At 38.7% G+C, this 14215-nt stretch overlaps 1 protein-coding gene across 7 annotated transcripts in view; it reads right to left on the bottom strand.

The window, feature by feature from the left end:
* Positions 1 to 14215, bottom strand: part of LOC131681687 (histone-lysine N-methyltransferase MECOM-like) — a 315403-nt gene that overhangs the window by 168017 nt on the left and 133171 nt on the right. The gene's annotated exons all lie outside the window — the stretch shown is intronic.

Raw genomic sequence — 14215 nt, forward strand, 5'->3', positions numbered from 1 at the left:
TCTTCAAAACTGTCGCCTGATCCCCAAATGGTTACCAACTTTGTGGCAGTTGTTCAGTTAATAACGTCAACTGCAAAACCGCAGAAACTGTGTGTATTAACTCCAAATCAAAAGGCAGAGTTTTCAGTTAGGATGAAAATGCCAAAGAGGACGAATCCACATCTGTGATTTGTAATGGCCAGAGGTAAGAAAGAAAACCTACCTATGAGTCCCGCTACGAAATAGGATTTTCACGTACCATAGCAAGTCGCGTGCACTTTTTACTAGCAAACCAGAGATTTTGTGCTTGATTCTTCTACTTCACTTATGATTTTTTCGGACTTGAGGTCTAACCGGTGCTAATACGGTGGCATTTACTGATGAGATGAATTCGAAACGCAAAATACCCCTTTTTTACCTTTCACTTATAATCCGTCGATTTGTATAGCACTCTGTTAATACGTACAGCTGATTTAGTGAATTTGAAGTAAATACATCCTCTTTATTCCAAGATTCAAATTTAAAAAACAATAATCAAGCATTTCAGGTCTTTGGTCTCTGCATTTGAATCGTAATCATTATGTATGCAGCATTTTTTGGTGTGTTGTAACATTTTTTTTCTGAAATCGACGATGGCGGTGACACATATCTCTAGCTGAAAGGAAATGTTTACGATTAGACTTTTAAGGATGATGTGAACAAGAAATCGATTCTAAGCCGTCTAACTTGGTTTGTTATGTTTTCATTTCTACTATTTAACTCTTTTATGTCTAACTTTTTCCTAGTGAGTAGAGGATTCCCAAACTATCTTTTCACAGAACTGTTGTGGTTCAAAAACTCAACAATACTTATTTTGATCAAAATCAATGTTACCGCTGCAGTGCGAGAAGCTGCAAAAATTTCCTCTGATACTTAATTCAATTCTCATAGACTATCGAAAATAGTCCACTTACATGAAAAAGGTAACAAGAATCAATCCAAATTACATGTGTTCAAATGCTTTCAAAAATTAAATATCTCCATCATAAAAAATCATGGAAAAACTTTCAAAATTGATATTCGCGGCACTGAATGATTACATATCTGTTAGATGATAGTGGCCATGCATTTACAGATACATTTGTGGCCGTTTTCGCAACTCCCTTCGACCTGCAATCGGCGGATATTGCGGCACTTCCACACGTAATGTGAACCATGTCGCTACCGCTTAGAAGTTCTCAACATTGTTCTGGCAGTTAAAGTGCCCATACACTGGAGAGCCCGCTGGATGCTCCGAAAGGTGCACAAATTTCAACATCTTTCAACCTCGAAAAGTGCAACAATGCCACCTTGACTGCGGGAAAACTCGCGCGCGGCTCTACATCAGCCGTATGTTCTCGTTCGTACCTACGCCTTTTCGTAACGGAGATGCCCTAGAAAAATCGTTTCCACAATCTGCCTTAGATCTGTGCCAACGCTTTGATATCTGCCTGCAATGCCTCCCCGCAGGGGATGTGGAAATTGAAAACGGAGTGGAAATTGCACTTATGCTGCCGCTATTTCAAACCACAAGAAGCAGAAGCTTCGAATTCAAACGCGGACACACGAGAGCCCACAAGTAGAACAATGCAATCAAGCCGAACCGAACCGACGACGACGACGATGATGATGACCCGGAGGCGATCGGACCTCGGAACAGCCACGGCGGCAGCCGATCAATTTAGGTGTGCACAGTGTGCGCCTCGATTATCCGCCTGAGTATGAATTTTACGGCCAGGTCGGAGTGGGAGCCAGGGTAAGCATCAGCTGCCTGATTGCAGCAGATGCTGCAGCTCTAATGTGCAATCTGCACACTATCGCCGCTAGAGGAATCACGCCTCCCCTTCTCCCGCGATGCAACCGCGCACCGGCGAGGTACTGATGGTGCCTGTCGGAGCCTTCGGCAAAAGTAGTCCAGTGTGCGCGGGCGCGGTCCGGATCAAATCGATTTGATAGCGCGGGGTTAGAGCGAGAAAGCTCACGTCCATCGTTAAACGGCGCACGAAATGGGATGGCTGCAGGTTATCGGATTCCAGAGCGCAAACCACCAATGCTTCCACGTTCAGAGTTCGAAAAACGATTAAATTCGCGCAAACCTTGACATGTTTTTTTCCATCACCTCAGCACAGCACTTCAACCAAAATAAACATCGTTTGATGAATGAACTCTCGAGTGCTAAATACTCACAACAATCCCCGCGCGGTCTATTATTAACTCGAAAGCTTCCAATAAACAACAACGGACCTTGGCTCGAGAGGGACTCGAAAACGGAAACCAATAAACTAGCTGTTCCAAGGGGGGGAGCGCAAAAATATTAATGAGCCACAAATAAATGAATGAATTTGAGTTAATTTCGTGCGTTTGGCCTTTGCTTTCTTTCTATACCTGGTCATGGGTTGATTGGTGTGGTCCTTCCCGGTCGGATAGTTTGTAAACAAGTGTGTTCACGCTCACTTACAGCTACCTCTCGAGGGACCCTCATCAGCGCCCGTCGGACGAAGTTCGGCCTGGCGAAGGCTGCCTCCAAGTAGCTGCTGCTGCTGCTGCTGCGGCCGGTCAGTCAATGTAGGCACTTGGAAATTATCGAACCCGATTGAAAAGTGCTATGAATATTGATTAACAATTTATGTGAATGAGCTTCAAACATCTTTTGGACTGGTGGAGTAGCTGAGCGGTTGAGATGCGAGCTTGTACTTGCGAAAAGAGATGTCAGAGTTCAATTGTGCTCGTATGCTGGGCTGCTGGACGGATGCTGCTGCAGTGAAGAGCATGTTTAGGTGGATAATGCTTCGGAATTTGAGGGGGAAGGGGAATGTGAAGAGGAAACATTTTTGAGCTCTACTGCTTATCTTGAACTTTTGCGGTTCAGCACCGTTTTTTTCTTCTATTCGGCCAGTAGTATATTTTCCCGGCGACTGAAACATCCCAGTTGGATAGATTAGGCTGCTCGTTGTGGTTGGCGATTCGACAGGAAGGAGGACGAACGACAGAAGTGCTTTCGCTAATAAAAGCTTATGATGATTATGGTTCAGGTTACGAAGGTGAACCATAATTTCATGTACTTTGCTGTTTGATGAAACTGAGCCTCGGCAAGATGCCGGCCGTAGTCAAACGCTGTCTGCTCGAGAGTACACGCGGGGGTGGCTTGAATAATGAGTGGCAATGTGCCAGTCAGGACTGCCTTGAGCTAATATATAGCTTGGAATTTGTTATCGCTTCAGAAGTGTTCCGCAATATGGCACTGGAAGCGATGCTGGAACACGTGTGAAATGGTTTGGAAGTTATCTAACGAAGCGTTCTCGTTTAAATGTGGAAACTTAAATATTCCTTCATATTTTATGTCGCGAAGGGACTGGGCAAAGTGCAAACTTGATATCGACCAAATTGGATTGGAATAAATTTTTTAAGAAAAAAACCAACTTGAGTGTATAGAGTTTGTTTTGTTAAACCGTTGTGTGTCCAACAAAAACACTGCTAACAAGCTGACAAGGGTCCCCAAGTACCGCCAACTAAAAAGCTTTAATTTGAACACTTTTGGATGTTTTGTAGTTTTACTACCTGTGGAAATGAACGGGATGAATGCATCTGGTTCCCGGTAATGCGGATTTCCGGAGGGATGTTCCAGTACTAGAATATGATTCGTCAACAATAGTTGTTGTATACAATGTCGTGCAAATTTTAGTAATAACTATTTCAATGTTCCGATTTATGTAAATTAATTTCACTAGTTCATAAGGAATAAAAAGTATAAGTACTTTAAAAGCAATTATTAGTCGAGTAGATATGTCCATATAAAGTTTGATAAATGATTACATCATTTGAGGTAAATTTATTATTTACGGAATATTTTCTATAAGGAAAGGATTTTTAATTTCAAACTTTGAAAATTACCTTAAGGGACCGAAACAAGTATAAAAATATTTTTGATTTTTTTTAAGAGCCTAGTAGAGCTAATCATAGCTAATATTAAAATTCAGCGCTTGGTCAAATCTCCCTTTGTTCCCCTATAGGGATCAAAATTCTTAAAATTAACTCAGAAGTCGGTTATTTATCGTTACGGGACAATGTGAACATTTGACTTCGGAACGACCACTCAAGAACCCACAGGAACCTGCTCTGCAATGTCGGTTCTGGGATCAAATTACCAAATAGTCCCATGACTTTGTGATACCTTGCAATGCGATTTATACTCATCACGTCCCACTGCGACGGTTGAAAAGATAATGCCTCTATGGGGCCGTACACAAATGACGTAGCTTTTTTGACGATTTTCGACCCCTCCCTCCCCCCTCGTAGCATTTGGTCACAAAACTCAAACCTCCTCCTTGTAAATAACGTAGCATTTCCCTACACCCTTCCTAGCGCAGTGCGGCCCGGGGGTTCAAAAAATTACATGTTTTTAAATTCTTTTAACCCTAGAACGTTATACTGGGGTACAAATAAACCCCACGCCTTCTTTGGAGCCGTCTGAAAATGAGAATTTGGCATTTACCGACCTGGGACCCTCACCATAATTCAATTTAGAGTTTCTAGTAAGAGTAGAAAAAGGTAGTTTGCTTATAGCCTTTGTGGAAGCAGGTGTCAAAGTTGGCGTGGGGTACATTTGTACCCCAGTGTACGGTTGCCGTTAGTGTTTTGTCAGGTTTCGTTCTCTCAATGCAAATGTGACTCGTGACAATACCAGTTTAAATACTGGTTGTTTTACTACAAAATTAACAATTAGTGTTATATAATCGTTTTTAATCATTTATTCAATTAATTTAATTTAATTTTGAGGTAGAAAAAATCGTTCTCATTTTTGCGGATTTCTATTGTTTTATTGTTTATTTTTTACAGTTTTTCAAAACAATAACTCGCAAGTATAATTTGCGCACAGTAACTGCTGTAACAGTAACGTTTCTTGTTACCAATGTACTACTGGTCAGAAATATTTTTTCATTTCAATTTCTATCCCATTTCGTGATATTTTCCAAAACCCGATTTTTCCAAATAATTAGCCACTTTTCAAAAATATCGAAATTTCATTTTATAACGTTTCTAGACCATTCTTTCAAGTTTTAGAATCATTTGATTTTTTCTCATATCGGTTTAAAATTCGCAAAGTTATAGTAATTTTTGTGAAAAAAGTCAAATCCGCTATTTTTTCACTCTTTTTTTGTTCAAACCAATTTATGTATCATCGAGTCAATAAATTCCGTACTTTCACTTACACAGCTGTTTTCGCAGTTAAAAAACGAAGAAAATTATGTATTAACCATTTGTTTTGCTTGCATTTTTACCTGCGAAAATTGCGATTAAATGCGTGGGGTACATTTGTACCCCAGTGCAACGTTTTAGGGTGGAAAACGCAAGTGCAACATTCTAGGGTTAAATACATGTCCTTTCAACATGCTTGAAGGTTTTTATCAACATTTTCATTATAACAGCAAATTGCGTACAAATTAAGCCCATTTTATGACAAATTTAGTGCTTATAGTTTTGTTTTGAATTTTATATGTCATGGAGCATGAAGAGGAGTTCTCTCAGTTAAAAATCATGATTCTAAGAAGCATTCGTCCATCTAAATTACTAAATTTTGTTTGGTTGAATCCGAAGAAAAAATTTAATTTAGCTACCAAACTCTACTAGTTAGTAACATAAGCTAACTAATGTAGTAAGTTAATTTCGCATACAAAATGTTTCGTTGTTTTTTTCAAGCTTGTAATTCCGGGAATCGTAAAACTCACCACATTAAACATCGCATGAAAAGTAACTTGGGTAAATTTAAATTAATTTCTGTTGGGAATGGAGGAACATTAAATTGTTTTCTCTACTCTTAAAAATTTTTATCTTAATGCTACGTCGCACAACTTCTGACCACACCCTCCCCCACGTCACACTTCGTCACAAAGTGGGTATACCCTCCCTACCCCCTAAAATGCTACGTCATTTATGCATGACCCCTAAAGAAATAAATTGAATTATAATCCACCTACACGAGACACTTGAAGTAGAAAGCGATAGTACGATAGAATGCGAAAGTTAGAAAACTCTTATAGAGCTCGTGAAGTTGAAGAAGGCCAAATTGTGCGGCGGGCGGTCAATGCCTGTGTAATGCGACACTTTTGTTTGTCGCGCCACTTGAAATCGTCGATCTGATTTATGCATATAAATCAGTTCGATTGATAACATATGGTGTACACATGTCACATGTATTCTGAGGCAATCCCAAGAATTTTGCCACCCATATTTCCAGTATTCCATTGAAATTCGCAAGTAACTTCTTGGCTTCTCACGATTCCTTCGAAAACACGAATTCGCGCGAACCAGACGAGTTAACTCGGTTCATTTTACAGCATAATTAGATAAGTTCCTGAATCCAAAACATCAAAATCGATTAGAAAATGCTGAAGTTATGAGCATTTCAGTTTTGCGAGTACCCGGGTACTCCTTGTCACTGCGTCAATAAATTCAGAAACTATTCCTCAGGCCCCCGTTTCCCGCAGCATCAATTTTATTTCTCCAAAAACTATTCGTAGTGATGTTCCAAGATGTCACAAAATATTGAAGTGAGTGATAGTACTGTCGTTAGTAAGATCTACACGGTACCCGCACTCAACCGACCAAGCTTCAAAGTCACCATCGATGACGAAGTGACCTGCGAGCAGTAATCTCTTCCGTAAGCTTCTCTAGCATCTGTTTTGAGAGCTCTATAGTCCGTCATGGAGGTATATTTTCATCGTTTATATTGCCGCTATGAGGATTTCGCAGGGTTCCAAAATGATAGCTACATCGACACGAACTGCCACAGCAGTTGCTGTGTTGTGTCATAGTGGATGAGGTACATTTGCGTTAACGCCACTGTGATCTAGTAGTGATCTTTGACTTGTTGGCACGGGTCAGGAAATTTTGACAATTTTCATGCACATTATGTATAGTTTGATCCGACCCTTCGCAGTTCTATGCGCTGTGGCCGAACTCTTGGCACCTAACCTTCGACTGTAGAGGGATATTCAGCGGGTACATCGACTAGCCTACTATGATTTTTTCGCTCTCCAGAGCTTAAAAAAAATTGACATCCCTGCGTGAACTTGAAAGGAAATTAAATTCATGTCAGCTGCTATGAATGAAATTTTTGGTTCGTTTCTGTCGTCATTCGTTATCCCGACACAGCGCATTCAAGCTCGGACTTGTTCGGTTTCAGAAGCGAGCTGATTTTTTTTCTGTGCTAGCTCTGAGAAAGATTATTAATCAAAAGTGCACCAGATATAGATTATGCAGTTCATTTATGCTCGAAAATGTTGAAGATGCCAACATCTGCCTTCAAACCGTCCACATAATCACAAATGAATGCTTTGGTTGTTGAAGGAATTTATATTTCCTCTGCATTCAAACCTTCGATTCTGCATGAAATTTCAGTCAGTTGGCAAGTTGATGAACGAGGGAGGCGGAGAATCTGAATGTTGGTTTCGGTAAACACAAGCAGAAATAGGTAGCAGAAATAGGTGTTTTGAAATTTCGCAGCACTGGTCTATAGCGTCTTATTGGCTGCTTCAGTTGGAATTATAATCGTATTGTATTCCACACGGTCCCCATCTCGTGATCATCTGCGTTCACTGAAATTCGCTCAAATAACTTTATTTCTTCCTCCATAGAAAACTCATCGAAATCCTTGCGTTGGAGGGTCGGTTCAATCGCGTCTCCCATGGCTTTCGCAGTTAGATTTTTCTACAAAGAGCTACTGGCTGTCGAATCTTTCATCAGCTCGCGGATCATCTCATCTTTGCGGATTTGCTTGATTTTCCGTATGTCTGCACCTAGATCCTTGAGTTCCGGATATTCTCACATGGCGCGTTGAAACATCCGACCGAAACTCGTTCGTGGAATTTTTTACCGCTAGTTCCATGCATCGAGCCGCATATTTTGAACATAATGTATTATGATTTCAGTCGAATGCTGCTGTTCAAACCCTTCGAGTTGGCTCTCTTTTCGGGAGACTGTATATCAACAGGAATAGGAAGTAGCCATCTCGGTGGACTGGCTGTATTCTTTAGTTTGTCGAGTGTCGTGCTAATAGCGATGGGAAATCGGATAAAATCAGGTATATCAATAACGGGTTAAAAGACGATTATTAAGGGCGGAGTATTTTAAGAATTTCTTATGGCAAAATGAAAAGACATACGATTTTCAAGTTTTGATCTTTTATTTATCTATGGTTAGAAAATAATTTTCTTTTTCGAAAATTCAAAATGGCGTGTTTCTCGAAACCTTGTTTTTTCTTCTAACGTCAACATTGAATATTGAATGATCTGATTTCCTTTATTCAAAAAATGTTTGAATGTATATACTTTTAGTGTGACTTATACCTAACAGTGGCCTGAAAAATTATTTATTTATAATTTTTAACCGAGATTACAGTAAAAAAAGGCAAATTTCAATTTTTTTTCAACGTTTATAATACAGTGAAGACCCGTTTTTATCAGACCCTTGGCGAATTTTAGGCTGATAAAACAGGGACAATAATAAAATCGGGACATATATTTTTCTGTCTTTTTAATAAAACGAAGCTCTTAATTTTTTTTATTTCGACTATAAAGGTTTTAACCTTAAGGTCATTCGCATCTTCGAGTTAGAAAAATCTCTTATGAAAAATTTCTAACCCTATGTGCGCGGCGGGACTCGAACCCAGGTGCGCTGCGTACAAGGCAATCGATTTGCCCACTACGCTACGCCCACCCCCAAAGCTCTTAAAATATTCTTCTTCGATCCTTAGATATAGCCTCGCAACCCTTTCCGATTATTTGCTTTAAGTTCCTCTTAAGGGGGTCTGACAGCGCAAAATTAAAAAAAAAATATTTTTATTTTTGCATTTTCCGGATCTCTAAGATAAGAAATACATATTCATATACCCAAGAAAGAATTTACTCGAATTCAACTTGGTTCGTCTACTAGAGCCCATCAAACTATCAATTTTAATATGAAACTGATAAGATCCGGTCAAAAAGCTGATAAAATCGGGAGTAGTTAATATCGGGGGCTAATAAAATCGGGTGCTGATAAAATCGTGCGCCGATTAAAAAATATATAAGGAAACAATTTTAGGATTCAAAAGGCTTACATTTTCGTATTGTTTTTTTTTCAATAACATTTATTGAAATTAGTTATAAGTCATAGGAAATTTTATATATTTTAATAAACTATATCCATTTCTTATTTCAGTTAACTACGAGAGGCCCTGCACTTGATAAAGTAGGACGATGTTCCGCGCGCAGAGGCCGACGAGATCCACCACTTTGATGCCGCCATTTTGAATTAAAAAGAAATCATTTTCTAATTATCGATAAACAACGAATATACGATCAAAAGTGGTTTGTATATCTTTTTATGTTTTCACAAAAAATTCTCAAATATTGCTTGATTTTCCGCCGTATCCAGGAGAAGGTCCCTTTAAAGAGAGGTTCACATTCAAATGACCAAATAGTTAGAAAAAATTTAATTTTTTTTCGTGGGCCAATGAAAAAATATATAAGGAAACAATTTTAGGATTCAAAAGTCTTACATTTACGTATTCTTTTATAATTTTTTTTCAAGACGAAAAAAACAAAATGGTGACATTCTGTCTTGGGTGCTCTAAAGTAAACTAAATTTATTGGTAGAAAGACCTACGAACGTGTAAAAAACTTCAAATATGACGGAATAGCGCGATCATAAACTTCGAGATCGATTTTTAACACATTTTGTCCACTTTGAGGCTTCACTAAAAATAGTGAATGTAAAGAATTTGTAGATTTTATAGGAGATTCCTCCAATGGAAAAGGTTTTCTTGCGAGAGGTCAGTCTTTAAATTCAACCGTTTTCAAATGAAATTGCACGCAGTTTTGAAAAATCATGTTTTGAAATAAACGTGTTCAAAGTTCCGAGAACACTTTCGATGAATTATTCGTGGTGGAATGTCAATATGTATTATTTAACAATTACATGCAATTATGGGTTCGGACTTTGCTGATTACGAATCTTAAGTCAGTTTTAAAATGGTCGATACAATATAGCGAACCCCACTAAAAAGTGGTACTTCAGCCGAAACGGTGAACAAAAGTTTTTTGGTTAACGCATTTGAGATAATATGCATTAAAATAAAATAAAATGCGATTCCAATATGGCGGACAATATGGAATAACAGCGATTCCAATATGGCGGACTATCACAATCTTGATCAAAATTTTTCGTTTTTTCACCATTTATGTGGTGGTTTGATAATTCACAATTAGTCTACCATGCCTGTAAAGATCTCGCTGTGAAATATGTTCTCGAGACCTGTACACTAGGGTGGGACAAAAAATAGATTCCAGCTCGGAGCAACTTTTTAGGTACCATTTGGGTCCTAGAACAACTGTGCAAATTCTTAGCTCGATCGGTGAAACCATATTTTTGCGCCCACTGTTTAAAGTTTACATGGGATTTTGTATGGGAAAGTTAACTTTTACAAAGTAATTCCTTCAGGAGTCGCCCATTACTTCCTAAAAATAAATCGTTATGTGGCTTGTATAGGAAATTTAACAAAGAAAAAAAGTCTCGAAAACCACGAAACGATCTGATGCTTGAGAAAAAAGTTCTTAAGCAGAAACCGATAGATAAAATATTCATTTTTTCTAGCACCACTGCTGTTGGTTGTCAAATTATACGCTATTTTGTTTTAATCCTCTCTTAATGTGTCTAAATCGTTTATCTATACTATTTGGCCACTTCGCAAGGTTTTGAGGAATAAATTGAGGCTTCTTTTGTACATAATAAGAGATAGTTAAAATTTTTGTACATAATTAGAACGTCAAAAGCAGTGATGCTATGAAAAGTGAAATTTTCATTATTCTTCAGGGCATCAATCGGTTTTTGCTTAATAACTTTTTACACAAGTAAAAAATTTAAAATTTCTACTGTACGCATGTACAGTGCAACGCCATTTTTGGGAACATGCATTATGCCATGACAAGGTTTCAACCTGAGGCGCGCGTCTCCAGCCGAGAGCGTCCCAGGACGCCGCTTCCAGTGCTGCGAAATTTCAAAATCAGTTACTTATTTCTGCTTGTATTTACCGAAACCAACGTTCAGATTCACTGCCTCCCTTATTCATTAACTTTCCAACTGACTGAAATTTTATGCAGAATCAAATGCTTGAGTGCCGGTGCTCAACCTAGGCCCATTCAGCTCAGCGGAATCTCTGATTGAAATGTTGATCAACTTGGGATTTTTTGTGTTCCTGGAAGTGCTAGGAACTCCTCGTTTGATCTCCAATTCTGTAGGCCAGGCGGTTTGCCTCGGCTTTGTGTCAGCGTTTCCTCTAGCTGTCATATTTAGGAACTACTCTAGAAAAATATTAGCCTTTACAGCTCTTTAAGGAGTAGTAACGGATGTTCCATAACAGGATCGTCAGAGTTGCACTCTTCCTCATCCAAGAGAGAATAATTATCGTAGTCAATGGCGTAGCTCGCTCTTAAGCATTTCTGCAAAAGAGTTCTTTGAGTGTTTTTAAGGGAACGCTTTAGATTCTCCGGGCTCTGTTTGTACTCGGGGCAAAAGTCATACTAATGAATCTCTGTGCACTTTCCACACCGGGTCTTATGGCTACAATGGCCCATTTGCTTGTATTTAGTGCAACGCATCACGCGCGGTACAAATAGCCGATACGAGTTTGAAGGGACATACAATTTTGTTCCGTCTTGAGCAATTACTATTCAAAATTTTCGCTTACTGAAACAGCCAACCCCCTTCGTCCAGTAGATCCACTAATTATAATCTCGAATCGGTGACTACACTATCGATCTCAACTAGGTTGGCGGGCATGTTGACGCCGTAGTCTTGCATCGAATACTTGTAACCAGTAATGTCATTCGCTTAGTTCAGATATGATATCACAATTCTAATCTGTGTAAAAAATCGATATATCATACACGGTTGTGTATTTCTGTCTCAATTCATTTTAGAATCTGGATTATCTGTGATGTGCCAGAAGATCGAATGTGATCCGAAGGAGTTCAATATGTTTGATTTTAAACGAAAGTCTCTTATGACCAGTCTTGTTCGATATCAATCCTCCCATCAGTTAGGCGTAAAGTAAAAACCTTCAAACTACAAAAGAAAAGATAAAAAATATGGGACATATAGGAAAAGAAAGACGAGTCGTGGGATTGTAGAGCAAAAGTGCCGTCAGGAATCAGTAGCGTCTGGCTCAAATGGTACGTTCCCCATGTTGATCGGAGATTTGTGCCTTCTGAATCTGAATTCGGAATTTTATCGTTGACGTAATCCCAAACTAGCCACAATCTAACAAACCGTAATTGACGAAATGACGAAACAAAACCGTGTTCTGTTTAACTTTACATGAAAGATGCACTTTCCATGAGCAGTGCTATAAAATTTCACTCTTTAACATTTTAAACAAACGCCATATGTGGAGTAAAATTACGTGACTCGCAAAATTCAACAACATGTAAAAATATAATCAAACCTAACTATGTCATTTTTTATGCTCGTATATGTCATGATCAGAAAATGTAAATTTACACGATTTTTTCTAGGTGTGCGAAGTATGACTGGATGCTACCAATTTTCTTGACAAATGTTTTTTTTAAATATGGTGTAATGCATAACGTGGCGGCACTTGGACTTGTAATTCAAATCTAATGATTTTCACCACAATCAAAAATTTATCAACAGATCACAGCTCCTAAAATTGTCTCCCCAGTCTATTAGTGTTGAAATATAATCCCCCGAATAGATTCTCCGTCCGTTACATTTGAACACCTAGCGTCAACCGATTTCATGATTCTAGAGTTCAAAATTTGCGACTATCAAACACGAACGAGCTATGGATGAATCTTTTGGAAATCGAGTTTTTCGGTGTTTTTTTAGTTTCCAAAATTCGGAAATAATAGTTGGTGAAGGAACAATTCGTCAAATAAATTGTGCGATTTTTTGAATGATAGAGAATGAATAGAATGGAAAATTTCGCTTTTCTGCATCGTATTCGAAATTTTTTCTAAAAATTTGTTTCCACATTTTTTCCGTTCTGCTCAACCAGTTTGTGTCAGTGGATCATGTATGCAACTACAGTTGTATTCACTTGTTTATGTAAAATTGTTCATTCTTTAAACCAGAAGTTTGTCCATAAGGGACGTTCAAAATGCCGGTTTAATTGTCTTATTGACACTCAACTTTAGATTTCTCGTTGCATATACGCTGCCATTGCGCTAGCGTTCACTAATGACGCAATTTTCAATAATTTCATTTTATTTTCGCAGACCTGTAGCATGCTAGTGGCCGTGCCAAGGACACCCGCCTAAGGATGCCAACGAGAAACTGGAAAAGAACTGGGACAAATATTAGGATGCGAGATGTTGCAAGCAGACTTTGGTATCTAGCGGGGAAATTAAATAAATCAAATGTGGGTGATCTCTCTCTAGAGACAGGGGTACGATCACTTTCTCACTGCTGCCAATGCGATAATCATGTGTTCTTCCTGGGACGTCATCATAACCCAGGGATAGCATAACGATTTGTGTATTGTTCTTTATGAACGTGTCCACTGGAAAACAGACAGAGAAAGTATGACCGGAACAGTGAGAATAAAGAAATGGTGAAAACTCAACTAGAGACTGGGAGATTGCAGGTTCGATTCCTGCTTGAGGACATATCTTTTCTCAGTGTTTCCAATAAAGGTGAGTTTTCCTTCTCACTGTTCCAGCCATTCTTTCTCTGCCTGTTTTCCAGTGGACACAGGCAATATATTGTTTATTGTGCCAAGTCGCAAAGGTTGTAGGTTCCAATCCTGCCTCTGGGGGCAATTTTCACATAATTGCTGTCGTTTGACTCACAATTTTAATCTGCTTTTCCCGTTGAATAACATCAAAAAAGTTTTAAATAATGTATTAGCACTTTCGTCAAAATCCAAAAAATAAAGTATTTGTTTTATTCAAACAACGCACAGTGGGAAAAATGGGCCCAAAACGCGACTCTTTTTGAAAAGGCTACGTTTTCCATGAAAGGTGTTTTTATGTAAATAGGTCTGAAAAATTGATTGCTAGTATTTAGAACGACTGCACGGTAGGTTATCATGTCCGTTTTGCACCGATTCCCCTTTTTGTTTGAGCCCATGTTCAAGACTGAGTATATAACTCGGAAGAAAATTGAATACAGCTGATCAAAATTAGTATTTCTCTTGTAAAAGAGGTCAATCAAAGAGGAC

This window comes from Topomyia yanbarensis, chromosome 2 (assembly GCF_030247195.1).
Source record: "Topomyia yanbarensis strain Yona2022 chromosome 2, ASM3024719v1, whole genome shotgun sequence".
NCBI classification, from domain to species: Eukaryota; Metazoa; Arthropoda; class Insecta; order Diptera; family Culicidae; genus Topomyia; species Topomyia yanbarensis.